Source organism: Podarcis muralis, chromosome 11 (assembly GCF_964188315.1).
Source record: "Podarcis muralis chromosome 11, rPodMur119.hap1.1, whole genome shotgun sequence".
Lineage (NCBI taxonomy): Eukaryota > Metazoa > Chordata > Lepidosauria > Squamata > Lacertidae > Podarcis > Podarcis muralis.
In genome coordinates, this window is record NC_135665.1 from 60392267 (window position 1) to 60416948 (window position 24682).

The window sequence follows — 24682 nt, forward strand, 5'->3', positions numbered from 1 at the left end:
CCCACCCACCCACCCACCCATGAGTTCTCTGCATCTGTTGGTATTCTTTCCTTCTCTATTCTCCTCCTTTCTGCACTTCTTCGCACATCTCATTTCAAATGTCTGCAATAGTAAAATTAAATAAAGCAAACACCACGATTACATTTCACATCCCACTGCGATCTTTTGAAGAAATGCTAATTTAATATGCCAAGGTGATAAGTCAAGTGATGAGAGAACCTCAGTAGGTTTCCAGCTCAGAATCTTTCTTTCTCTTCCTCTTTTGGGTAAACACATACAAAATACGTTGATTTGGAAAGTTGCCGGGAGCTTTCAGAACCTGTTGGGTCTGCAAAAAATTGATTGGAAATACCTGCAGGATATGATTCTCTCGGCAGATTGGGACGCATAGATCCTGCCTCCGCTTTCAAATTTCAGAAATGTGTGTGCATCGGAAGGACAGGAATGGAATTCTCTGCCTTTGAATTGCAAGAAAGCCCTCTGTGTTTTCGGAGAGAACTTGATTTTTTGAGAAGTGTCAGGGGTTCAGGAGCAGAGGCAAGGGCAAGGGAGGAAACAGAGAGCGAAGGGGAGGAGGCAGAAGAAAGGATGAGCGATGACGACGACCCAAGATCTCCGAGTCTCTCCAGTGAGTCGGAGGATTCACAGAAAGGAGCACCAGTGGCCAAGGCAAGGGGGGAGTTTAGGGGGGCACCCCAGGGAGATAGAGCCAGAGGGGAATCAGAGGAGAGCAGTTGGAGATCGGGTCCAGCGTCACCGCCAGAGAACAGGGAAGAGGAAAGGAGCCAGGGGGCAAGCGCTGGCAGCTCACAGCAGGAGGGAGGGCACGAGTCAGGGGTGGCCACACCTCCATCTGGGAGCGAAGAAACGGTTAGACGGAAGGTGGAAGGTTGGGCGCGCGCGCCAAGTTCAAATGCACAGGAAGGAGGCGCAGTAGGCAGCCCGGAAAGAGAGCCGGGTCCTAAAGCCCGGCGCAAGGAGACAGGAGAGTCCGGGGGGTCAGCGTCCGAAGAATCCCGGAAGGAAGAGACCCAGGGGGGCAGAGGGACCCAGAGAAGAACAGTCAGGCGGAAAAGGTGGAGCAGGGCTAGGATATTAAGTTGGTGTACGAGGGGCGGAGATTCAGACGGAGCTTCGCCGATCTAGCTACTAGACGTAGGGTTGCACGCAGCAGCTTGAGAATGGAAACTGTAACTCAATAAAGACTTTTACTTAATGACCGTTGGCTAGCGTGATCCTCTGTGAGCTAGGATCTTGAAGCAACCCTGACAGTAAGCTCCGTCTCTTGTATTGTGGGCATCTACAGCCTCGAGGAGAGGAGAGAAGCAGGTGCCTACTAGTGAGCTCACGAACGGCAGCCGACATGACGGCTGAACAGCAGATAGCGGAACTCAGAGAAGCAGTGTCACAGCTGAATGCCGAGGCTCTCGCATCCAGGAAGAGAGAGGAGGACGCAGCTGCCGCCTACAGGGATCTCCAGGTCAGGTTGGAAGTGCTTACGAAGCAAGGGCAACAGACACCCAAACCAGAGGGGATTGGGTTGGGGAGACGCACAGGCGGTCTGGTCTCTCACTTCGATGGGAACCTGCAACAGTATCCCAATTTTAAAGCAGACGTACTGTGTGCACTGCAGCTGCTGAGTAAAGATTTTAGAGATGAGCAAGAGAAAGTGGGATTCATCATGTCTTATTTGCATGGGGATGCCAGAGCATGGCTGCGCAATTTATGGAGGGATAACGATCCGGCGCTCCAAAATGCGAATGCCTTTATTAAAGCGATGGATGCGTGTTTTTTATCAAGCATTGACGTGGATCTTGCTCGGCAACAGATTCATGGACTGAAGCAGGGAAGGGCCAGCGTACGGCAGTACCATGCCCGCTTTTTCGCCTTGGCCAGTGCCCTAGAATGGGACAGAGATGCGACCCCTGTAAGAGACCTTTTCTGGGAGGGACTAAACAGCTCTGTAAAAGATGAGATTGCGAGGGGGGAGAGACCCCGGACCACCCAGGAGGTCGTGCAGAGGGCGCTGGCAGTGGGGGTACGGCTGGAAGGACGTCCGTGGAGCAGGGACGAAGGGCGTGGAGGGCGCGAACCAGCCAGGGGCTCCTCCTTCTTTCCCAGAGAAGCAGCACGTACGCAATCCACGCCTCCGCCAGGGGGAGGAGCTGAACCGATGGAGGTTGGAGGTGCCAGGGCTCAGTCAGCAACCAGAGCCCTAGCACCAGCAGCAGTGAAAGCGAAGCCTCCTAGAGGGAACAGGAAGTGTTACGTCTGTGAGGAGCCAGGGCATATGGCGAAAGAGTGTCCCCGGAGGCTCCACAAGCTCACTGCAGCCTCAGCAATGGCGACTGCAGCAACGCAGCAAGGAGAACCACAGCAGGGAAACGACGCTGTCTGGCTGGAGGAAGAGGCACTGGGGCCCAGCCAGACGTATTAATGATGCAGTCCCCAGAGATTTTACAGCCCGTGAACCCCCTCCCGCCCAAACCAGTGGTGAGGCTCACCGCGTCGCTCCAGCTGCCCAATGGCATCACCATGGACGTGCCAATCACCATTGACTCAGGCAGCAATGCGGACTTTATGGGGCAGGACTTTGTCAACCAGCATGCTATACAGTTGCTGCCGGCCACACTGCCCCTGCAGGTGGTCACGGTGGATGGCAGGGAGCTGCTAGGAGGGCAAGTGGTGCAGCAGACGCCACCGATGGTGATGCGACTTGGGAATCACCAAGAAGTCATCAGCTTCAACGTCACTCAATTGTCGGACACGCCCATTGTGTTGGGCATGAGTTGGCTGGACAAACACAGCCCAACGCTGGCTTGGTACCAGAGGCAGCTGACCTTCGGCTCTTCCTTTTGTGCTGAACACTGCATCGTGCCCAGGCAGGAAGGAGAGGAAGAGGAGTCACAGCTACTGCTAGGCACGCTGCAAGCGATTCCCCACAAGTACGCAGAATTTTTGGAAGTTTTCTGCGAGAAGGAGGCAGACAGGCTACCCCCTCACAGGCCATATGACTGCAAGATTGACCTGCTGCCAGGGGCGGCGCTGCCTAAGGGGAGACTGTATTCCATGTCAGAGGACGAGCTGCAAGAACTCAAGGAGTTCATAGATCATAATTTGGAGCGCGGTTTCATCCGAGAGTCCAAGGCGGTGGGAGGCAGCCCGGTGTTCTTCGTTAAGAAGCGGGATACGCCCCTAAAGAGGCTCGTAGTGGATTACAGGATCTTGAACAGTGTGACTAAGCCGTCGGACTTCCCCATGCCCCGAATTGACGACCTCCTCGCAAAGGTGCGGAAGGGCAGAGTGTTCACCAAATTGGATCTGCGAGGTGCGTACAACCTCATTCGCATGCGGGAGGGAGACGAGTGGAAAACAGCCATGTTCACGCCACTGGGGACCTACGAATATAGAGTTATGCCTTTTGGATTGCAAAATGGCTCCCACGTTTTTCAAGCATTCATGCATCACGTGTTGGCGGGACTTCTCTACAAGACGTGCGTCTGTTTCTTAGATGACATCCTGATCTTTTCGGAGTCGCAACAGGAGCATGACAAACACGTCAAGGAAGTACTGAACAGGCTGAAGCACCATAGGCTCTACGCCAAGCTGGAGAAGTGCCAATTTGACGTGACGGAGGTGGATTTTCTGGGCTATAAGCTGTCTGACAAGGGGCTCGCCATGGACAGCGCCAAGGTTCGAGCGGTGTTGGATTGGAAGAGCCCGCGCAACCGGAAGGAGGTCCAACGGTTTGTCGGCTTTGCGAACTTCTATCGCAAGTTTATCAAGGGCTTCGCTATGCAGACGGCGGCCATCACTGACACGCTTAGCTCCAAGAAGAAGAAGTTCATTTGGACAGAGCAGGCGGAACAGTCCTTTCAGGCACTCAAGCGTCTCTTCGCGTCGGAAGAGCAGCTGCTTCATGTCAACCCCAGCAAGCCGATGAGGGTGGAGACTGACGCCTCGGACAGAGCCGTGGGGGCGGTCCTGCTGCAGAAAGACCCGCAGGGGGTGTGGCGACCGGGAGCGTTTTACTCCAGGAAGCTCAGCAAGTCCGAGCAGAACTACACCATATGGGACAGGGAGTTGCTGGCCATTCATGCAGCGTTCAAGGCGTGGAGGCACTTTCTGATCGGCGCCAAGCACACGGTGCAGGTTTGCACGGACCACAAGAACCTAGAGCACTGGCGCACGGCACAGTTCCTGAACCAAAGGCAGATACGTTGGGCTGAGTTCTTTGCGAACTTCGACTTCCGAATAGAGTATGTCCCGGGGGACACCAACATCATGGCGGACGCTCTCTCCCGCAAGCCACAGTATCTGGAGGAAGCAACGCCAGCGGCCGCCATGCACATCTTCGCACCAACAGTGTGGGCGTGCGCCGCGGCAACCGTGGATCTGGAGGCGGTGCGACGAGCGTTGCAGGGGGACTCCTTCGCGCAAGCAAAGATCTCAGAGGTGCAAAGGGGCAAAGCAGCGGCCGACGGTTTCCAGCTAAGAGATGGATTGCTCATCCGTAAAGGGGCCATCTACGTGCCGGGAGACGAACTTCGCGCCAAGGTGCTGCAGCAGCTACACGACGCGCCCACTGCAGGGCACTTCGGCAAGGAGAAGACGGTGGAACTAGTAGCCAGGGATTTCTGGTGGCCTGGAATGAGAAGGGAGGTCGCGGACTACGTGGCGAGGTGTGACACCTGCCAGAGGGCGAAGCCAGTGCTTAGACCGCCGGCCGGACTGTTGGAACCGCTGCAAACTCCGGCCGAACCTTGGGAGAGGGTGGCCCTGGACTTTGTCACGGATCTGCCCAGCTCGAGGGGCAAGACGGCAGTGCTGGTGGTGGTGGACTTGTTCTCCAAGATGGCACATTTCATTCCGTGTGCGAAGGTGGCCACGGCGGAACAAACCGCCAAACTGTTCATAGACCACGTGTTCAAGGTTCACGGTCTGCCACGGTCTATTCTGTCCGACCGGGGGCGGCAGTTCATCTCAAATTTCTGGCAGCGGCTGATGGGCTTCCTGAACGTCAAGATCAACCTGGCGTCGGCGAGACACCCGCAAACCAACGGGCAAGCAGAGCGGGTCAATGCCATCATGCAGCAGTACTTGAGGTGTTATGCAAATCAACAGCCTGCGACGTGGGTGGATTACCTGCCGCTCGCCGAGTTCGCTTACAACAACACGAAGCACGTGTCCACGGGGGTCACACCGTTCTTCGCCAACAACGGGAGGCACCCCAGAACCTTCCCGGGACTGGAAAGGCTGGGGGAAGGGGAGCCGCAGACGGCAGATGCGTTCGCGTCGGAACTGCAGGAAGTCCACGATCAGCTGAGGCGCCACCTGGAGCTGGCCAAGCACGCATACAAGGTACAAGCGGACAAACGCAGAAGGGTTGGCGAAGAGCTACACGTGGGGGACTGGGTCTGGTTAGCAGCCCACGCAGTGCCGGCCAGGTCGTTGGCCAAGAAGAAACTAGGGCATAAGCAACTGGGGCCCTATCAAGTCGAAGAGCAGGTCAACCCGGTGGCCTTCAGGCTGGCGCTTCCGGAGGGTTCCAGAATGCATCCGGTATTCCACAGATCGGTGCTCACTCCCTACAAGGCACCGCACAGGTTTCAGGAACCCGGAACGGCGCAGAGTCCGGCCAGAGACAGAACAGGGCACGCAGGAGTGGCACAGAAGGAGCGCATCAACGAAGTCACAGAGATTTTGGATTCCAGATGGGGGGAAGAAGGGGTAGAATACTTTCTCGCCAGGGAGGGCACCCCGGCCAGTGCGAACAGTTGGGTGCCGGACTACGCCTTGGACGAACCTCTGCTCAAAGACGAGTTTCATGCCCTCTTCCCACATAGACCGATGCCAGCAGACTTTTTCGACGACTGGCTTTTCACACCCACGCTTTCGGGCAGCACGTTCCGGGGGTTCGACTCGGACGAGGACCCGATACGAGACGTCCGTTCCCCGGAGGGGTCGCCCTCGGGATCTGCCTCAGAACCCTCGTATTGGTGGGACGACAAACCAGAGGAACAGTGGCGCAGGAAGTGGCAAGAAGGTCCAGGCCGAGCAACGCCGCCTGGAGGAAGCGAGGGAGAGACGGACATGGACATTTTCGGGGACGATCCAGGTTTCGAGCACGGCGGCACAGAGATGGAAGCAGAGGCGACCGTCGTCGACGAGAGAAGGGAGGAAGAACCGGAAGACTTCGGAGGGAGGCCCGCTACGGGAACCGAACGGTACCCGACATTCGTCTCCTTGACGCAGCAGCACCCAGCTCCAGCACCGGAAGGAGGGGAAGGGGGAGTGGGGGGCTTCGAGGGGGGGATGGATGTCAGGGGTTCAGGAGCAGAGGCAAGGGCAAGGGAGGAAACAGAGAGCGAAGGGGAGGAGGCAGAAGAAAGGATGAGCGATGACGACGACCCGAGATCTCCGAGTCTCTCCAGTGAGTCGGAGGATTCACAGAAAGGAGCACCAGTGGCCAAGGCAAGGGGGGAGTTTAGGGGGGCACCCCAGGGAGATAGAGCCAGAGGGGAATCAGAGGAGAGCAGTTGGAGATCGGGTCCAGCGTCACCGCCAGAGAACAGGGAAGAGGAAAGGAGCCAGGGGGCAAGCGCTGGCAGCTCACAGCAGGAGGGAGGGCACGAGTCAGGGGTGGCCACACCTCCATCTGGGAGCGAAGAAACGGTTAGACGGAAGGTGGAAGGTTGGGCGCGCGCGCCAAGTTCAAATGCACAGGAAGGAGGCGCAGTAGGCAGCCCGGAAAGAGAGCCGGGTCCTAAAGCCCGGCGCAAGGAGACAGGAGAGTCCGGGGGGTCAGCGTCCGAAGAATCCCGGAAGGAAGAGACCCAGGGGGGCAGAGGGACCCAGAGAAGAACAGTCAGGCGGAAAAGGTGGAGCAGGGCTAGGATATTAAGTTGGTGTACGAGGGGCGGAGATTCAGACGGAGCTTCGCCGATCTAGCTACTAGACGTAGGGTTGCACGCAGCAGCTTGAGAATGGAAACTGTAACTCAATAAAGACTTTTACTTAATGACCGTTGGCTAGCGTGATCCTCTGTGAGCTAGGATCTTGAAGCAACCCTGACAAGAAGGTTTCCACTTTATGCGTGCATCACCAGCCATCTGTATTCCGAAACCAGAAGAGGCTCAGGCAAAGTCTAAGAAATCTCCCAAAGACTCAGAAGCAATACACTCAAATGAATAAATAAAACATGCACGCAACACAAATGATGGTTTCTGGGCAATAGGAAACACACAAACTACCCTAGTTGTTTGGAGATTTACGCAACCGTATTTCACAGATGCCCTACTGCTTTATTTATACCGTTAAGGGAGGCAGAGGCAGCCTCTAACCATCAACACCCATCATTAAATCATTACAGAAACTCTCTTGTTAAAGAGACAGAGAGCAGGCACTCACAAAAAAGGACACCTTGGCTGGAGAGGATGGAGAAACTGTGCAAAGGTGGAGCTGGGTGCGAGGCCTCTGGGCATGGATACATGGGCACAGGAGCTCATCCAAAAACTGCACGGGTCCATCAGAACCATTTTTAAAATTAACATAGTATTAAGAAATTTTCATTTATAAAAAGATGGAGTGGGAAAAAATTAAGAAAAAAGTGAGCGACAATGAAAAAAAGAAGCAATACAATTACATTAGCATACATAAATAAAGGTCAAGGTAAAGGGACCCCTGACCATTAGGTCCAGTCGTGACCGACTCTGGTGTTGCGGCGCTCATCTCACTTTATTGGCCGAGGGAGCCGGCGTACAGCTTCCGGGTCATGTGGCCAGCATGACTAAGCCGCTTCTGGCAAACCAGAGCAGCACACGGAAACGCCGTTTACCTTCCCGCTGGAGTGGTACCTATTTATCTACTTGCACTTTGATGTGCTTTCGAACTGCTAGGTTGGCAGGAGCAGGGAACGAGCACTGGGAGCTCACCCTGTCGCGGGGATTCGAACCGCTGACCTTCTGATCAGCAAGTCCTAGGCTCTGTGTACAAATAGGCATATTCTTATTATCCTAATACACATATGCTTTTCAATAACCTAATATATTCTGTTTAAGCTCATTCAAAATATCATTGTATTTATCGAAAGAAAACCTATAACCTGTCCGTTCATATGTTGCCAATGTTGTCAACCCTCAAAGCAAGGAAATTTTCACCAAGCACAATTAACAACAATCATTTGAAACTTTCTGAAAGTTAAAGTAACGTTAAAAATGCATTAAAACTTGCACCAACCTTCGGCACAGCCGCCTCTAAAATAAGAATCTTTTTAGCCGAAAGGAATGCAATGAAGGTGCCTGCCTTATATCAATTGGCAGGGAGTTCCAAAGTATAGGTGCTGTTAATTTGCAACTAAACCTGTCAGTAAAAATGAAAAAAAACCTTCCCACGACACTCATCCCTCTCCCACCTGAGCTCAAGAGATTTTCTTAGCAGTTTTGCTTAAAAAGCAGTCGTGGCTTAGGGGGAAAGGCAGCGTTTAGGGCACCTGAGTCCACAGAGACACAGGAGTTTCAGGAAGTCTCCAATCTGATTTGAGACACCTTGCTGACAGCGTGCTCTGACTTTGGCATGCAGAAACCTCACCTGAATCACCACTGTTCACCTTGCAATTTTGGGAAGCAGACAGAGACAATGCACACCATATAAACGCACGCTCAAGAGAAAGGAATGAATTTCTCATAAAAGAATTCATAACAGATCTCACCACTGGGAAGATAACATATGGTTATAGGAGATAAAATGGAAGAGATCAGTAAGATTTAAAATCCTTTCCAAAGCCATATAGGAAAGCAACTTTAAGAATATTAGATGTCATGAATGAACCATTGCATTTGGAATTCTATCTATGCCCTTGTGAATGTTAAGCATCCTTATTTATAGACTCAAGTAGAGGCCGATATCTGCTGTGGCAAAGTGTTGATAGGGAGAAACCTCACCCGTCAGAAGCACTGCACCTCCAGACATTATTTACAAAACAGCAGGTTCTTACATCTGACCACTAGCAAAGCACATGGAGCATGGGCAGAGTTTTCACGGTGATGGGGCAAGAGACATGCTGAAGAAGACCCTGTTTTTTGTTTTGTTATGCTTTAATGTGAATAAAATATTTTATTGGTTTTTTTCCATATTACATCACAATATAAATAAACCAAAACCATCACCACATCCTCCACATCCCCCCATATATCCATCAGTCAAACCTAATATTCTTTTTCCCTCCCTGCACTTCCCTCTGCCCCCACTCAATTTCCTCTACATTCCTCTACATCCTGTTTGTTTGTTTGTTTGTTTGTTTGTTTGTTTGCTTGCTTGCTTGCTTGCTTGCTTGTTGCATTTATATCCCACCTGTTTCCCCCAAGGAGCTCAAGGAGACACCCCCATGTATAAGACGCCCCCAATTTTGGGGGGACTCTGATTTAAGAAAATGGGAGGAGATCTATCCCTGTATAAGATACCCCCAAATTTTGGACATTATTTTTTAGGGGCGAAATCTAGTCTTATACACAGAAAAATATGGTACTTCATAGAATCATAGAATAGAATCATAGAATCATAGAGGTGGAATAGACCACAAGGGCCATCGAGTCCAACCCCCTGCCAAGCAGGAAACACCATCAGAGCACTCCTGACATGGTTGTCAAGCCTCTGCTTAAAGACCTCCAAAGAAGGAGACTCCACCACACTCCTTGGCAGCAAATTCCACTGTCGAACAGCTCTTACTGTCAGGAAGTTCTTCCTAATGTTTAGGTGGAATCTTCTTTCTTGTAGTTTGGATCCATTGCTCCGTGTCCGCTTCTCTGGAGCAGCAGAAAACAACCTTTCTCCCTCCTCTATATGACATCCTTTTATATATTTGAACATGGCTATCATATCACCCCTTAACCTCCTCTTCTCCAGGCTAAACATGCCCAGCTCCCTTAGCCGTTCCTCATAAGGCATCGTTTCCAGACCTTTGATCATTTTGGTTGCCCTCCTCTGGACACGTACTTGGTTCCCCCCCACTCCTTTTCAATTTCCCACAAGTACCCTGTGAGGCAGGTTAGGCTGAGAGGCAGTGACTGGCCCAATGTCACCCAGTGAGCTTTGTGGCCAAGGGGGGATTCAAACCATGGTCTCCCAGGTCCTGGTCCCATACTCTAGCCACTACACCACAATGTCATTGCATGCTCAGACCCCATTACTATGTATTTGTAGGTAGGGCCATGCTGGGTCTAACCTTGTGTGGAACCACACATTTTAGCCCTGCTTCCAAGGTTGCAACTCCTTATTCCAAGATGTCCGCTTGCCCTCTTGGTGTGGCAGCTTTGTGGGATGGTAGACACTCCTCTATTATTATTTTATTATTATTATTATTATTGATTTTTCTTTTTTATTCATTACATACATCTCAAATTCTTAACATTTACTATATATTCCTCCCTCCCTCCCCTCTAAGGCTTCCCCCAACTTCCGCTTCTGGTTTGTTTCTATTTTCACCCACTTTGCTATCTCTTAACAGAAAAAAAGTTATTAATAACATAACATCAAGCCCAAAAACATAAAAATAAAAGTAAATACACCATCATATTTCACTACCTTCTAAACATTTTCTAATGCTGATAATGTGAATGTTTATTTAAATCCTGCCATCAAGTCTATTGACTTTCTTTGTTTCTGCAAATATCATATGAATGGTGCCCAATCTTTTCCAAAGTCTCTGTTCTCTTTTCCTCTTTGTCTGTCTGTCATTTTTGCCAGTTCTGCATAGTTCATCAACTTCTCTTGCCATTCTTCTTTAATTGGTATTTCTCCAGTCTTCCAATTTTGTGCAATCGACATTCTTGCTGTTGTAGTGGCATACATAAATAAAGTCCTCATTTCTTTTGGTATGTCTTGACCTAAAATACTTAACAAAAAGACTTCTGATTTTTTTTTATTACAAAAGTTAAAGGTAAAGGTAAAGGGACCCCTGACCATTAGGTCCAGTCGTGGCCGACTCTGGGGTTGCGGCGCTCATCTCGCTTTATTGGCTGAGAGAGCCAGCATACAGCTTCTGGGTCATGTGGCCAGCATGACTAAGCCGCTTCTGGTGAAACAGAGCAGCGCATGGAAATCTAGGGAAAATAGCAGTCATGGGTATGCAAACTAAGGCCCGGGGGCCAGATCTGGCCCAATTGCCTTCTAAATCTGGCCCACAGATGGTCCGGGAATCAGCATGTTTTTACATGAGTAGAATGTGTGCTTTTATTTAAAATGCATCTCTGGGTTATATGTGGGGCATAGGAATTCATCCAATTTCTTTTTTCAAAATATAGTCCAGCCCCCCACAAGGTCTGAGGGACGGTGGACCGGCCCATGGCTGGAAAATTTTGCTGACCCCTGCTTTAAAACATACAAAAATTAAAATACTAAAACTGATTAAAGTTACAGGGGAATGTACAAACCACTAAGGTGGGAATTAGTACAGGAGCGTGGTCTGAGGAAAATGCAAGGGAAAGTAAGGGTGGTCCAAAATAAAAATGGCGCCCCATGTGAATTAATTTGGGAGGCTTTGACTGTGTTGAAGATGAAACAGGAAGGGAGGGCAAATTGTATGAAAGGCTACTATATGTGGTGGCAATGTAAAGTTATCAAAAAGGCCCTGGAAATGACATATAAAGACTTGAAGACAATGTTGAAAACGATTTTTGTTAAAAAACACACACACAAAACAACAACAGAAGCTATGATATTGGAAGGTACAGGACCTAATGGACTAATAGAGCAAAAGACTCTGTCCCTGTATCTGAGTGTGGACATCAGGCCAAGACCAGCCCATCCCTACAGAAGGAAGAAGCCAACGCCAAAGAAGATAAAGAAGATAGGGCAAAAATCAATTAATGAACTATGCAGGACATATTAGATAATTTGAAACTCAAGAAAGAAAGAGGACACTGGGTTGTTGTTTTTTTAAGGAAATGTTTAATGCATAATTTTCATGTGTTGTGTAGTAGAACTTTTAAAAGTCACTTCTATTAAGATGAATAAGGTTTTAAAATTGGATTGTTAAGAATATAAGGTTTTATGGACGTGCATGAATAAGTGTAGAACAATGGAACCAAGAAGGGGAGTGGAGGGAAGTCAATTGAGTTAAGATTTATGATTTGAATTTTTGTTTGTTATAGACTATGCTAACCCAGAAATAGTACCTCGGGTTAAGAACTTTGCTTCAGGATGAGAACAGAAATCGTGCTCTGGCGGCGTGGCAGCAGCAGGAGGCCCCATTAGCTAAAGTGGTGCTTCAGGTTATGTGATGGGATGATGAGCTGCTTGTGCGTAGAATGCAAGTCCCTCAGAGTTTGGTCAAGTTCTCAAACCTCTGCCTGCGATGGAGCCCCTCCGGCATGGCTGCGTCAGTCGCTAGCAGAATCCGAATGTGGTCGCTTTCGGAATCTCTTCCAACATAAAAGCTCCTTAACGGAAACACGTCTTCTGGACTCTCGGCGTGACAGTTTCTGGTGAGGAGTGGGTGTCCCTATAGGAGGTCTTGAGACCTCCCCACTGTTTTCGCTGGAAGTGTCTCTGAGCCATCCCTCCGACTCACTTTCCCTTGGAGTCCCTTCTCTCCCCCTACTGGTTCCCTCTTCAGCTGCTACGTCTCTCTCAACCTCAGTGAGCCTTTCCACCTCCCGTCCTTCCGATGGCAGTTCCCTGACAGGTTAAGAACAGTTTCAGGTTAAGAACGGACCTCTGGAACGAATTAAGTACTTAAAACCCGAGGTACCACTGTATATGAATGCTTGAGCTGTGCAAATCAGCACGTGTGCCCTCTTTCACACAAACACTTGCCCACGTCTAGGAAAATATTGCGCTTGTCCTCAGTCTAATGTGTGAACAAGCCAGTTTTGCACACAGGCACACGGACTGTACACGGAATGGAACATTTGATCACATGGGGGTGAGGAGAGGGACTTGGTTTCATGGGACCAAGGGCTGTGCAGCTTCTGATCTGTTTTGAATATGATTGTCCTGGCTAGAAATGACAGATATATTTATTTCTGTATTAAGAGAGCTTCAATTGCATGTGCACAGAGAGAAAAGCAAATGAGCAAAGCAGGAGGTTGAGAAATGCAACGGGGGGTGGGGGTGAGACAAGATGCCGCTAGTGGGTATTCCTTCTTTCCCCAAATAGTCTGTGTATCACCAGCCTCCCAGACACAGAGCTTATGAGCTTCATTTCCAGACTGTGTGAGAGAGAATGAATCTTTCATGTAGGCAGATGCATTCCAAGGCTCCAACACCCCTCTGAGGTTTCTTCCAAGAACCAGGAAGTGGTGTGATGCATTTTCGTACCAGGCTGATAAGGTTGACACCAATGAAAACAAGAAAAAAGATGTACTCAAAGGCATGCATGAGTACATAAGAACCTGCCTTGCACCAAGTCCGTTCATCGGTCCAGCTAGTTCAGCATTGTCTACACAGACTTGCAGATGCTCCCCAGGGTTTCTGATAGGGACTGGCTGGATGAGGAGGGGGAGAGAGCCTCCCACCCAGGAGCTCCCCAGGGAAGATGCGGACTTGGACCCCAGGTCCTGTTATGGGACAATGGGGAAGGGTCGAGCTGCGAGGTCCTGGAAGCAAGAGGGTGATTGAAGGGTGGGTATCAGAGGAAGAAGCCCCTTCCAGGACAGGGCTAAAGCTGAGCATCTCAGTGAGACAGGGACAGGGAGGAATCAGAAGGTAGACCTGCCATCCCACAGCAGGACAGTCTCAGTCCTGCTGACTCTCCTTTCTAGGGTTGCTGTATTTTGAAGAGCAAAAAAAGAGGATGCTATGATGACCATTCAAAGCAAATACAGTCATACCATGGTTTTCAAACAGCTTATTTCTCAAATGTTTTGGCTCCCGAACGCCGCAAGCCTGGAAGTGACTGGTTTGCGAACTATTTTTAGAAGCTGAACGTCCAACGAGGCTAATCCACAGCTTCCGATTGGCTGCAGGAGCTTCCTGTTTGTAAACATTTTGGAAGTCGAACGGACTTCTGGAACAGATTTCATTTGGCTTTCAAGGTACAGCTGTAACTGCAATTTGTCTCGAATTTTACCTCTGAAAAAGAGGGCATCCCCTGGAAAAAGAGGACACATGACACCTCTAGCTGGCCAGATGCAGCACTCAAAACTTTGACCTTGATTACTTTGTTCCTCTTACTGATCTCCATTTTGCTTTGAGCCATCACAGTTTCATGATGGTGGACATCACCAAGGATCAAAATGCCTTTAAGGTTTCATTTTCCTTTCACCATTGTCGTAACACATCATCAAAGGCAAAACAGCTTCACAAGCTTCACCTTTAACTCATAGTCACATTGATTAAAACTGACCTCTGCTGATTAACCAATTAAAGGCCCTGTTTTTTTTTTTACTGCCTGATGGACAGCCTAATCGCTTAGGCAAACAATTTGGCAATCTATCATATATACGACTGTGTTGACCAATCTAAGTCTGAATTTATTTCTCACATGAGAAGCCCTAGTCATCAAACATGGATGCAAATGGATAATTCTTGGACCTCATTCATCGCAGTGACTGGCAGGAGGAGGCATAGCTTTATACAGTCAACTCCCCCCCCCCCAAAAAAAAAATCTAACCATGCTGTATAATGAGAAAAGAGAAAATTATGACCGCCTAGTTCAAGATCTCTCAAGCAAAGCAAGGAAAATGCCTACGGCTTATAGCAGATGCACAAGTGTATCACGGGTGATGAATGTATTTTGGACACCAAACTGTCATCTCAGGTCTTATATGTTTTTATCTGCCTCAGTGCTGTACACCTGTGTGCGGTTGATAAAGCAGTTGCTTTGCACTCCAGGCAAGTTTGAAGCTCAGCCCTATTGGCCTCATTTTCACATCACCCCAAACTTTCTTTTCCCAAACCTGTTGCTGCTGTGCATGTTTTCACTCCACCAGCATTGAAAGAGAAGACCACACATCTTTGGAGGAGGAGGAGGAGGAGGAGGAGGAGGAGGAAGAAGAAGAAGAAGAAGAAGAAGAAGAAGAAGAAGAAGAAGAAGAAGAAGAAGAAGAAGAAGAAGAAAGAAGAAGACTGATTTGCTGAGCAAGGAGAGAAACTCAATTCATGAGTTTGGGAAGGGGGAAAATTCCACCCTTGTTCTTCTCAGCTTTGCAAAATTCACACAGAAGTAGATATTGCTTCTGAAACTTTTGCAATGGAGTTGCCCAATAAAAAAGAAAAAAGCATGCACAAATCGTATGTTGTGGGGCAGTGTGCACAAAAATGAATAGGTTAGTGAAAGTAACATACAAAAATGTATTAAATTAGAGAAAATTTGGAGGAATGCTCATGGAAATGTTTGCCAATTACCATGCAGTAAGTTGTTGTTGTTGTTGTTGTTAAAAATGATATGAAAATTGGCTGAATTGAACTGAAGGTCAGGGGGAAAAAATAAGGAGAGAAACTAAAATTGACAGATTCATCTATCCTCAGTGGTGAGTAAGAGAAAAAGCAAGCCTGGGAGGAAGCTCAAGACTGTGTTTAAAATACAACTGTACAACTAAGTAGCTCAAATGCAAAGATGGTCCATTAGAACCATAGAGATTGATGGACTCACTGTCCAAGTTTTCTGTATAATCATTACATAGTCATAAGAAAAATGGCTACAAGATGTAACTATAGCCACCAGACAATTTGTGGAAGAAAAGTTTATCAAAAGGCTACTAACCATGATGGCTACTAGTCAAGACGGCTATGTTCTGCTTCCACCATCAGAGACAGGATGCAATCCTGGGAATCATGAGTGGGAAGACCACTTTTGCACTCTGATTTTGCTTGCAGGTTTCTCACGGGGGCATCGGATTGTCCATTTATAAGAACAGGATGCTGGATTAATGTTCTCATGATGGGAGAGGGACCAAATCTGAGTCAACACCTGACAACTGTTGGCCATTCATAAGTATCCTTAGCAAATCATTACCCACAGTTCCATCTGTTTTAATTTCATTGTCTTTTAAATGCTTCTCTATCAAACATGACTGTGAATAGTAACTGATGAGAGTCCCAAGATCCACTGAGCTAGAGATGGTCAAAATGTCTACTTGATTGCTTGCACTAAAATAACAAGATTAGACACACAGCAATTTCCTGGAGCCTTTCCTACTTGTTTAGTCTTCCATTTAATTGAAGAAATCAATGTTTGCTGTACATCCCAAACTTTCCAGCGACTTTCACTTTTAAGCCACATATATTTCTGTTAGCGTGGTGTAACGATTTAAGAGATGGAAAGACTGGACACTTTCAGGTAGACTGCTCAAACAAAAGAACTGGGCGTGCAAAAGCTCAATTGCAGTTTCCATTAGTTTATTGTTGATCACTTACCACTATTATTGAATATTGATATAATGTCATAAATGTGCATGTGCTTTAAAGACTTAACATTCAAAGGGACAGGCCCCTGACACTGCCATCATACAATCTTCCCCTCAACACAAAGAGAAATAGAGCAGGAAGGGAGGAAAGTAGAGACAGGAGTGAGTGGGAAAGGATATGGGCTAAATTTAAACACACACTTTGGCTTAGTTTCAGTAGAAACTCTCTTGTTGTTGTTTAGTTGTTTAGTTGTGTCCGACTCTTCGTGACCCCATGGACCAGAACACGCCAGGCACTCCTGTTTTCCACTGCCTCCTGCAGCTTGGTCAAACTCAAGTTCGTAGCTTCAAGAACACTGTCCAACCATCTCGTCCTCTGTCATCCCCTTCTCCTTGTGCCCTCAATCTTTCCCAACGTCACGGTTTTTTTCCAGGGAGTCTTCTCTTCTCATCTGGTGGCCAAAGTCTTAGAGCCTCAGCTTCAGGATCTGTCCTTCCAGTGAGCACTCAGAGCTGATTTCCTTCAGAATGGATAGGTTTGATCTTCTTGCAGTCCATGGGACTCTCAAGAGTCTCCTCCAGCACCAGAATTCGAAAGCATCCATTCTTCGGCGATCAGCCCTCTTTATGGTCCAGCTCTCACTTCCATACATCACTACTGGGAAAACCATAGCTTTAACTATACAGACCTTTGTTGGCAAGGTGATGTCTCTGCTTTTTCAGATGCTGTCTAGGTTTATCTTTGCATTTCTCCCAAGAAGCAGGTGTCTTTTATTCCCAGGTAAATCTAGGTTCACCAGTTAGAGTTGCTGCAGACTTGACTCTCAGCCTGAACCTTTCAATGGAAATTTGGCTTACATCTTCAAGCTCATCCCCAAATGGATGTTGAAATGTGGTTTTCCTGAACATTCCAAACCAGCACAAAAATCACATTGCATTTCTCCCTTTTCTTTTTGGGAACGGGAAGTATATTTTTAAAATTCAACTCCATTTGTTGCCATACTTGCAATATGGGATGTACAGTCACTTCGACCAGTTTTCTCTGGGTTTTCACTCTAGCCTGGATTCTCTCCCGACCACAAGACAGCTGTAGATGCTCACATAAAAATAAATAAAAAATAAATCTGAGATTGCTCACAAGCTATCCAAGTCCTTGCTCCAGAAGGTGTGGATTAAGGCAGGCAGAGGGAGTTAGGAGCAGAATAAAGTCACTCAATTAAAAATGTCTCTCTGTAGAGGAATGGAGATATCTGATGTTTTTGTTTCAGCAGGAATCATTTCCCCATGAGCTGTTGCAAAGGAGCAAAAGATGGCAGTGTTGACACATGCATGGGAGGCAGCAGCCAATAGATTAACATCTCATAAGGATTCTTAAGAGAGAAGAATCCTTCTTCTTCTCTGTGTTCATTTCTTCTTCATCAGGAGTGGAGCATAGAAAGCTGCAGCAGGCCCCTGGTTCGTCTAGCTCAGGAATGTCAACAGTTACAGACTGTGGTTCTCCAGCTTTTCAGACAGGAGACTTTCCCAGTTTTACCTGGAGATGCTGAGGATTGAACCCCTGGGCCTCTTTCCTGAAAATCACTAATTCACACCCCTTCCTATTGAGCAAGAAGGACCAACCTTCTCCTGCACATCCTCTCTACTGAAATGGAATGGGAACCGCTCTGTTCTTCCCTGAAACTTCTGTAGGAGAACTTCCCACCGGGCTTGTGTCCCATAGGGTACAGTCTGGAGCTGGGACAAAATTATTACCTCCAGTGAAATTCTGTAATAATGTCATCCTGTTTTTAGCAGAGGGCAGGGAACCACTATGCTCAACTTTTGACAATTCAAAGTGTTGGTGCTGACCTTTAAAGCCCTAAATGGCCTTGGTCCAGTGTACCTGAAGGAGCGTCTCCACCTCCATCGTTCTGCCCAGACACTGAGGTCCAGCGCCAAGGGCCTTCTGGTGGTTCCCTCCCTGCGAGAAGTGAGGTTAACAGGGAACCAGGCAGAGGGCCTTCTCGGTAGTGGCACCCACCCTGTGGAACGCCCTCCCACCAGATGTCAAAGAGAAGAACAACTACCAGACTTTTAGAAGACATCTGAAGGCAGCCCTGTTTAGGGAAGCTTTTAATGTTTAACAGACCACTGTATTTATTTTAATACTTTGTTGAAAGCAGGGTGACTGGGGAAACCCAGCCAAATGGGTGGGGTATGTATAAATAAATAAATAAATAAATAATCACACTGCCCTCCCTCATATGACAAGAAATGAGATTCTGACTAAACATTAGGAAGAACACTCTAAGAGTAAGAGCTGTTCGACTGTGGAATGGACTGCCCCGGACAAATGTAGACTCTCCTTCATTGGAGGTTATTAAACAGAGGTTGGGTGATCCTCTGTCAGGGAGTGTTTAGCTGTGATTCCTACTTTGCAGAAAGATAACCCTTGCTTATCCCTTCCAGCTCTACAATTCTATGATTCTATAACTCCATCCTCACCACACTTCTCAATAAAATCTCATATGGCCTTAAAATTGAGACAGAAAAATGGAAGCCTCTTGCAAAATAAAATAAAATAAAACTTCTTGAAAATTCGAGGACATATTTCAACACGGGAGTGCTGATGGTTTTCTGTTGGTAAAGAGCTTAAAACACAGCGGGGTGGGGAATCTTATACATGTATAAACAGATAAATTGAGAGATGGGATCATCTTAATAGATGGTCCTGGTTGTGGGCAAACCCTCAACCTGGTCCCCCGCCCCCCCCCCCCTAGCATGGGTGGTGCTATCACCCTTACGCTGGAGTGGCACCATAATCACCCAGGGCTATTGCCCAATCATTTTGAAGGGTGATTGTGGGGGAAAGTATAAAAGCAGCAGCACGACATGTGCCAAGCACCTGCTTCGTGCTGCCAAACACCCGCCCACCCTCCCTTTAATTTAAGTGTCCGTTGGCTTTGATTTGGACTTTGGTTGGTTGCCTGTCTTGGGTTGGGGACCGGGTAAGATTTTTTTCCATTTGGTGAATTGGCATGGGCCAGTTGTTTTTTGCCTACCTCTCAGCAATCGTCACAACTTTGTAAGGTTTGGCAGTTAGGCATTGGCTTATTGTTGAGTGGAGAAGGGGAGGCCGGCCATCGCCTGCCCCTCCATTTCAGGGGTATTCCGTTAAAGGAATCTGGGGCCTGGATCCTGTCCGAAGTCCACTTGAGGGACTACGGCCATGCCAGGCCTCTGGGAACACCAGGGGAGATGCAGGCGGGTTCCCCCGAAGCAGTTTACCCTTACATACTTCCTGCAAAGTGGGCAGGAATCAGATATAGTCTTGCCAGTGCCTAAGCCAATACCACTCTCATTCCTGTAATCAACAAAGTTGTGGCCAAATTTTTCCCCCAAAACCTTAAACAAAATATCCGTGTCTGTGTGAATTTCTTTATTCTAATGGGAGGTTGGCTTGAGGGTCTTGCCACGCAAGCTTCTTTTACTGAGCTATATATTGATTGCTCAGACTGCTGCAGGAACTCTTTGTTGGATCGGGGCCCTGTTCTTTTTGTTTTAAAACAACAACACAACACCCTTACCCGTGCTTGCTCAGAAATAAGTCCCGTTCAAATAAGTTCAATGGGGCTTACTTTCGAGTAAGTGTCGGAAGGTTGAAGTCTTGCAGCACAATCGTATGCATGCCAACTGTAATGGATGTCCAAATTGAGTTCTAGGCAGCTTACTCCCAGGTTACTTGCTGTAGGATCACAGCCTCCCCCCCCCAAAAAAAAAGCACCCCCCCAAAAATGTGGCTTCTTTATTCCCCTAAGCCCATTTTAATTCCATATTTTTATCCAAAATATTTTAACAAAGAGAGGAGCGGTGGGGGGAACAGGTGTTCACACGTCAGAATGGATTTGTTGGTGTGTCAGAGAAAAGACAGCAAAGACTAAGAAACAACAGAGACGGGGAAAGGGGGGGGGGACAGAAGGGTTTTTTTTTTTTAAAAAAAAAGTGTGATAAATTACTCGTTACCAAATGGAATTGTTTCAATCAGAAGGTTTTCATATTAAAAAAGAAACTCTGGGGAGGAAAAAAAAATGAACTTGCTTCGTTCTCTATTCAAGCCTGAGCAAAAAGATCAGAGAGATTTATGACCTGTGTCTCTTTGAGTTTGATGCTGGAAAAGAACATGTTCTCATTAATAGTCATTTTCTCGTCAAAATCAGGCTTTTATGCAGACAATGCGCCAAGCTTTTGCGGAGCTGATTGTTGACAAAATTTTCAATAAGTTCAGCAGCCGCGAAAGGCACTTGGGGAAGAGAAGGGAGAAAAAGGGCAACAGAAATCCAGCATTAAGTAAAGGGAAGGAGGGAGGCAAACAGACAGGAAAGCTCAGAAGCCTGTCGAAAAACATGAAGGCTGGCTCAAAATGTACTAACCTAATAATGACAGGTGATCATCAGTGTTTTTCCCCTCCTTCACTTTGGCTTAGAGACACAGGCTAGAGGTAAGGAGGAACCTAGGAATCTGCCTTAAAGGTAAAGGTAAAGGGACCCCTGACCGTTAGGTCCAGTCGTGACCGACTCTGGGGTTGCGGTGCTCATCTCGCTTTATTGGCCGAGGGAGCCAGCTTACAGCTTCCAGGTCATGTGGCCAGCATGACTAAGCCGCTTCTGGAGAACCAGAGCAGTGCACGGAAACGCCATTTAACTTCCCACTGGAGCGGTACCTATTTATCTACCTGCACTTTGAGGTGCTTTCGAACTGCTAGGTTGGCAGGAGCAGGGACCAAGCAACAGGAGCTAACCCCCTCGTGGGGATTTGAACCGCCGACCTTCTGATCGGCAAGTCCTAGGCTCTGTGGTTTAACCTACAGTGCCACCCGGGCCCAGAATCTGCCTTATACTGAATCAAACAAATGGTCCACCTGGCTTTATATTACCTACACTGGCTGGCAGCAGCTCTCCAGGCCCTCAGACAGGGTTATCTCTGAGTCCCACCTGGAGAGGCCAGGAGTTGAACCTGGGACTATTTGCATGCAGAGCAAATGTTTTGCCACTGAGCTAAAGCCCTTCACTAACCTCTTCCCCGGGAAGCAAAATATGTTAATAACGTTTCTCAAATGAAGATAGGGACATTCTGTTCTGCACCAGGAAGCTTCTCTGGCATTTGATCTGCTGCACACATATTCACATATACATCCGTCAGCTTGAGCCAATTACAACCACTCCACCTAACCTACCTCACAGTATTGTTGTAAAGAAAAAAATGTGTGTGTTAGGGATCATGTACAACACCTTCAACAGCTAGATAGATAAATGGATGAAATACATTTTTAGCTCTAAGCTGCACTGAGTTCCACTGAATGCAAACTGTGAGAGTGATCAGGAACATACCAGAGAGTAAATCCTATTGAACTCGGTGGGACTTAGTTCTGAGTAAAAATGCTTAGGATTGCAGTGTAAGGCTGCCGAGTCTTTACCCAGTTACCTGGGAGTAAGCTCCATTGAATACAGTGGGACTTACTTCTGAGCAGACATGTAAAGGCTTGAAATGTAAGGCTCCATCTACAATAAAGGAATAAACACGCCACACGTCTCCTTTAAAAATGGTTGCCTGGTGAAGTATTGCAATTGGAGAATTTAAAGTGGATTTGTTACATTTCCCCTCAAAATTATAGAAAGGGCTTTGTATGCCATCTTCACTATTTTCTTCATTTGGTGCAGGTATTTTATTTTCAGTACATACAGGACACCATTTTTGCACCTACACATACATATATAAACAAACACAAAAATGCAAAGGCTCCTGTTTCCAAAAAAGGGGGCACATCTGATCTCTCCACCACTTTTTTTTAAAAAAATTATTGGAAATTTTATACCCCCCCACACCCCCAGTACAGAAATACAATAAGCATAACATACAACAATACAAACAATGAAATAAAAGACTTCCTTTAGCCTGTATCTGGCCTCCTTATTTACTTCTTATAAGCTGTTTCCTTTATGAATAATTATTAAGATTTTTCTAATTATAACTGAAATATCCACAAAATCTCCTGCAGACATTAATCAAAACAAGTCCAGGTATGTATTTTAGGGCCCTGTTTTGTGAAGTGTTCTCTGCATTTCCCTCATGCTTTTTGAAACTATTGTCTAGTGTGATCTCTAATTGCTCTGTCAATCTAGCCAGTTCAATATACTCTCCACCACTTTTAATTGAGATGAAGAGGGGAGGAATAAGGAAAATGACAACATTTTGGGATCAAATAAAAAATATTGGACTGTGCCTTGAAAATCAAGACACTTGGAGTGTATGTAAGTCTTTGCAGAGTGAGTGTCATATTCTCTATTCCCACAAACCTTAAATCCTGCCTTAGAAGGACCCTCACGATTTCTCTTCCGTAGCTGGGTGCTGGTGGTTTAAAAAGGAGCCCTGCAGGATCAGACCCGTCTAGTCCAGATCCCTGTTCTCATTTTGGCATACCAGATGCCCACAAGAAGTCCTCAAACAGGACCAGCAAAACAGCTGGCTCCTCACTTGTGGGAGCAAGTGGTGTTCAAATAGCTGGAAGCCATCATGGAGAGTAGGAGTCATGGATCGTATTTGGTCCTTGTATTGCACCATACTTGATGGCAGAAAGTGAGGAGGAATTAAAAAACATTTTAATGAGGGTGGAGGAGGAGAGTGCAAAATATGGTCTGAAGCTCAACATTTAAAAAAAAAAAAAACTAAGATCATGGTCACTGGCCCCATCACCTCCTGGCAAATAGAAGGGGAAGAAATGGAGGCAGTGAGAGATTTTACTTTCTTGGGCTCCATGATCACTGCTTATGGTGACTGCAGGCACAAAATTAAAAGACGCCTGCTTCTTGGGAGAAAAGCAATGACAAACCTAGACAGCATCTTAAAAAGCAAAGACATCACCTTGCCAACAAAGGTCCGTTTAGTTAAAGCTATGGTTTTCCCAGTAGTGATGTATGGAAGTGAGAGTTGGACCATAAAGAAGGCTTATCGCCGAAGAATGGATGCTTTTGAATTATGGCGCTGGAGGAGACTCTTGAGAGTCCCATGGACTGCAAGAAGATCAAACCGATCCATTCTGAAGGAAATCAGCCATGAGTGCTCACAGATCCTGAAGCTAAGGCTCCAATACTTTGGCCACCTCATGAGAAGAGAAGACTCCCTGGAAAAGAACCTGATGTTGGGAAAGTTTGAAGGCACAAGGAGAAGGGGATGACAGAAGACCAGATGGTTGGACAGTGTTCTCAAAGCTACTAACATGAGTTTGACCAAACTGCAGGAGGCAGTGGAAGACAGGAGTGCCCAGCGTGCTCTGGTCCATGGGGTCTTGAAGAGTCGGTCACGACTAAACAATAACAAATTGCACCATTCAGGAACTCCCTGCACAAACATCACATAAGATGTTCTCTGCAGGATCAGCCCCACAGACCATCATGGTTATCCTGCATGGATTTGTCTTAACCTCATTTAAAGCTACCCACGTTGCTGGCCATTGCAATATCTTGTGGCAGCAAATGGCAGCGTTTAACTATGTGTTTTATTGGGGAAAGTTCTTTATTTTGTCCTCCCTGAATTTTCGAACATTCAGCTTCATTGGATGGGGAAAGGAATAATTTCCCCCCTCCTACTTTCTTCACACTAGGCATAATCGTGTATACCTCTATCATGCCTCCTCCTTTACTTACCTTTTTTCTTAAACCAAAACCTCCCCCCCCCCCAAGTTGTAATTTTTCCTTCATAGGTGAGTTTCTGAAGTAAATAAAGTCAAATGTTTGCTGCAGAATGGACACAAGTAGCTATCAACATGAGAAACAGGGTGGTGTAGTGGTTAGTGTTTCGGACCAGGGCTTGGGAGACCAGGGTTCAAACCCCAACTCAGCCATGTAGCTCACTCCCTGCATGACCCTGGGACAGTTACTGCCTCTCAGCCTAACCTACCTCACAGGGTTGTTGTAGCGATTAAATGAGGGGGAGAACCGTGTATGAGACTTTGTGCTCCTTTAAGAAAAATGTGGTGTGTAGATGCAATAAAAAGACAAATAAATAAATAACACCGCCATTCAATATGTTAAAAAAATAGGGATGGGTGAATTTTAGGATGTCTCCCCGAATTGACCTGAAAATGAACTGATTTGTCTATCAAAGAGAAATCAGTTTTTCCCCCCTCAAGTCAATCTGGGGTCCCCCAAAATGAAGGCCCCCCCATTACACCTTGTCTCCCTTTTCCCCATCATCCCAGTCCCCAATATTTATCAGAATGCACAGAGCTTCCCAGATAATCCTTGGGCTGCAGTTTGATTCGAAGTTTAATTATTTTGATATGTTAGTCCATTCCCTCTCCT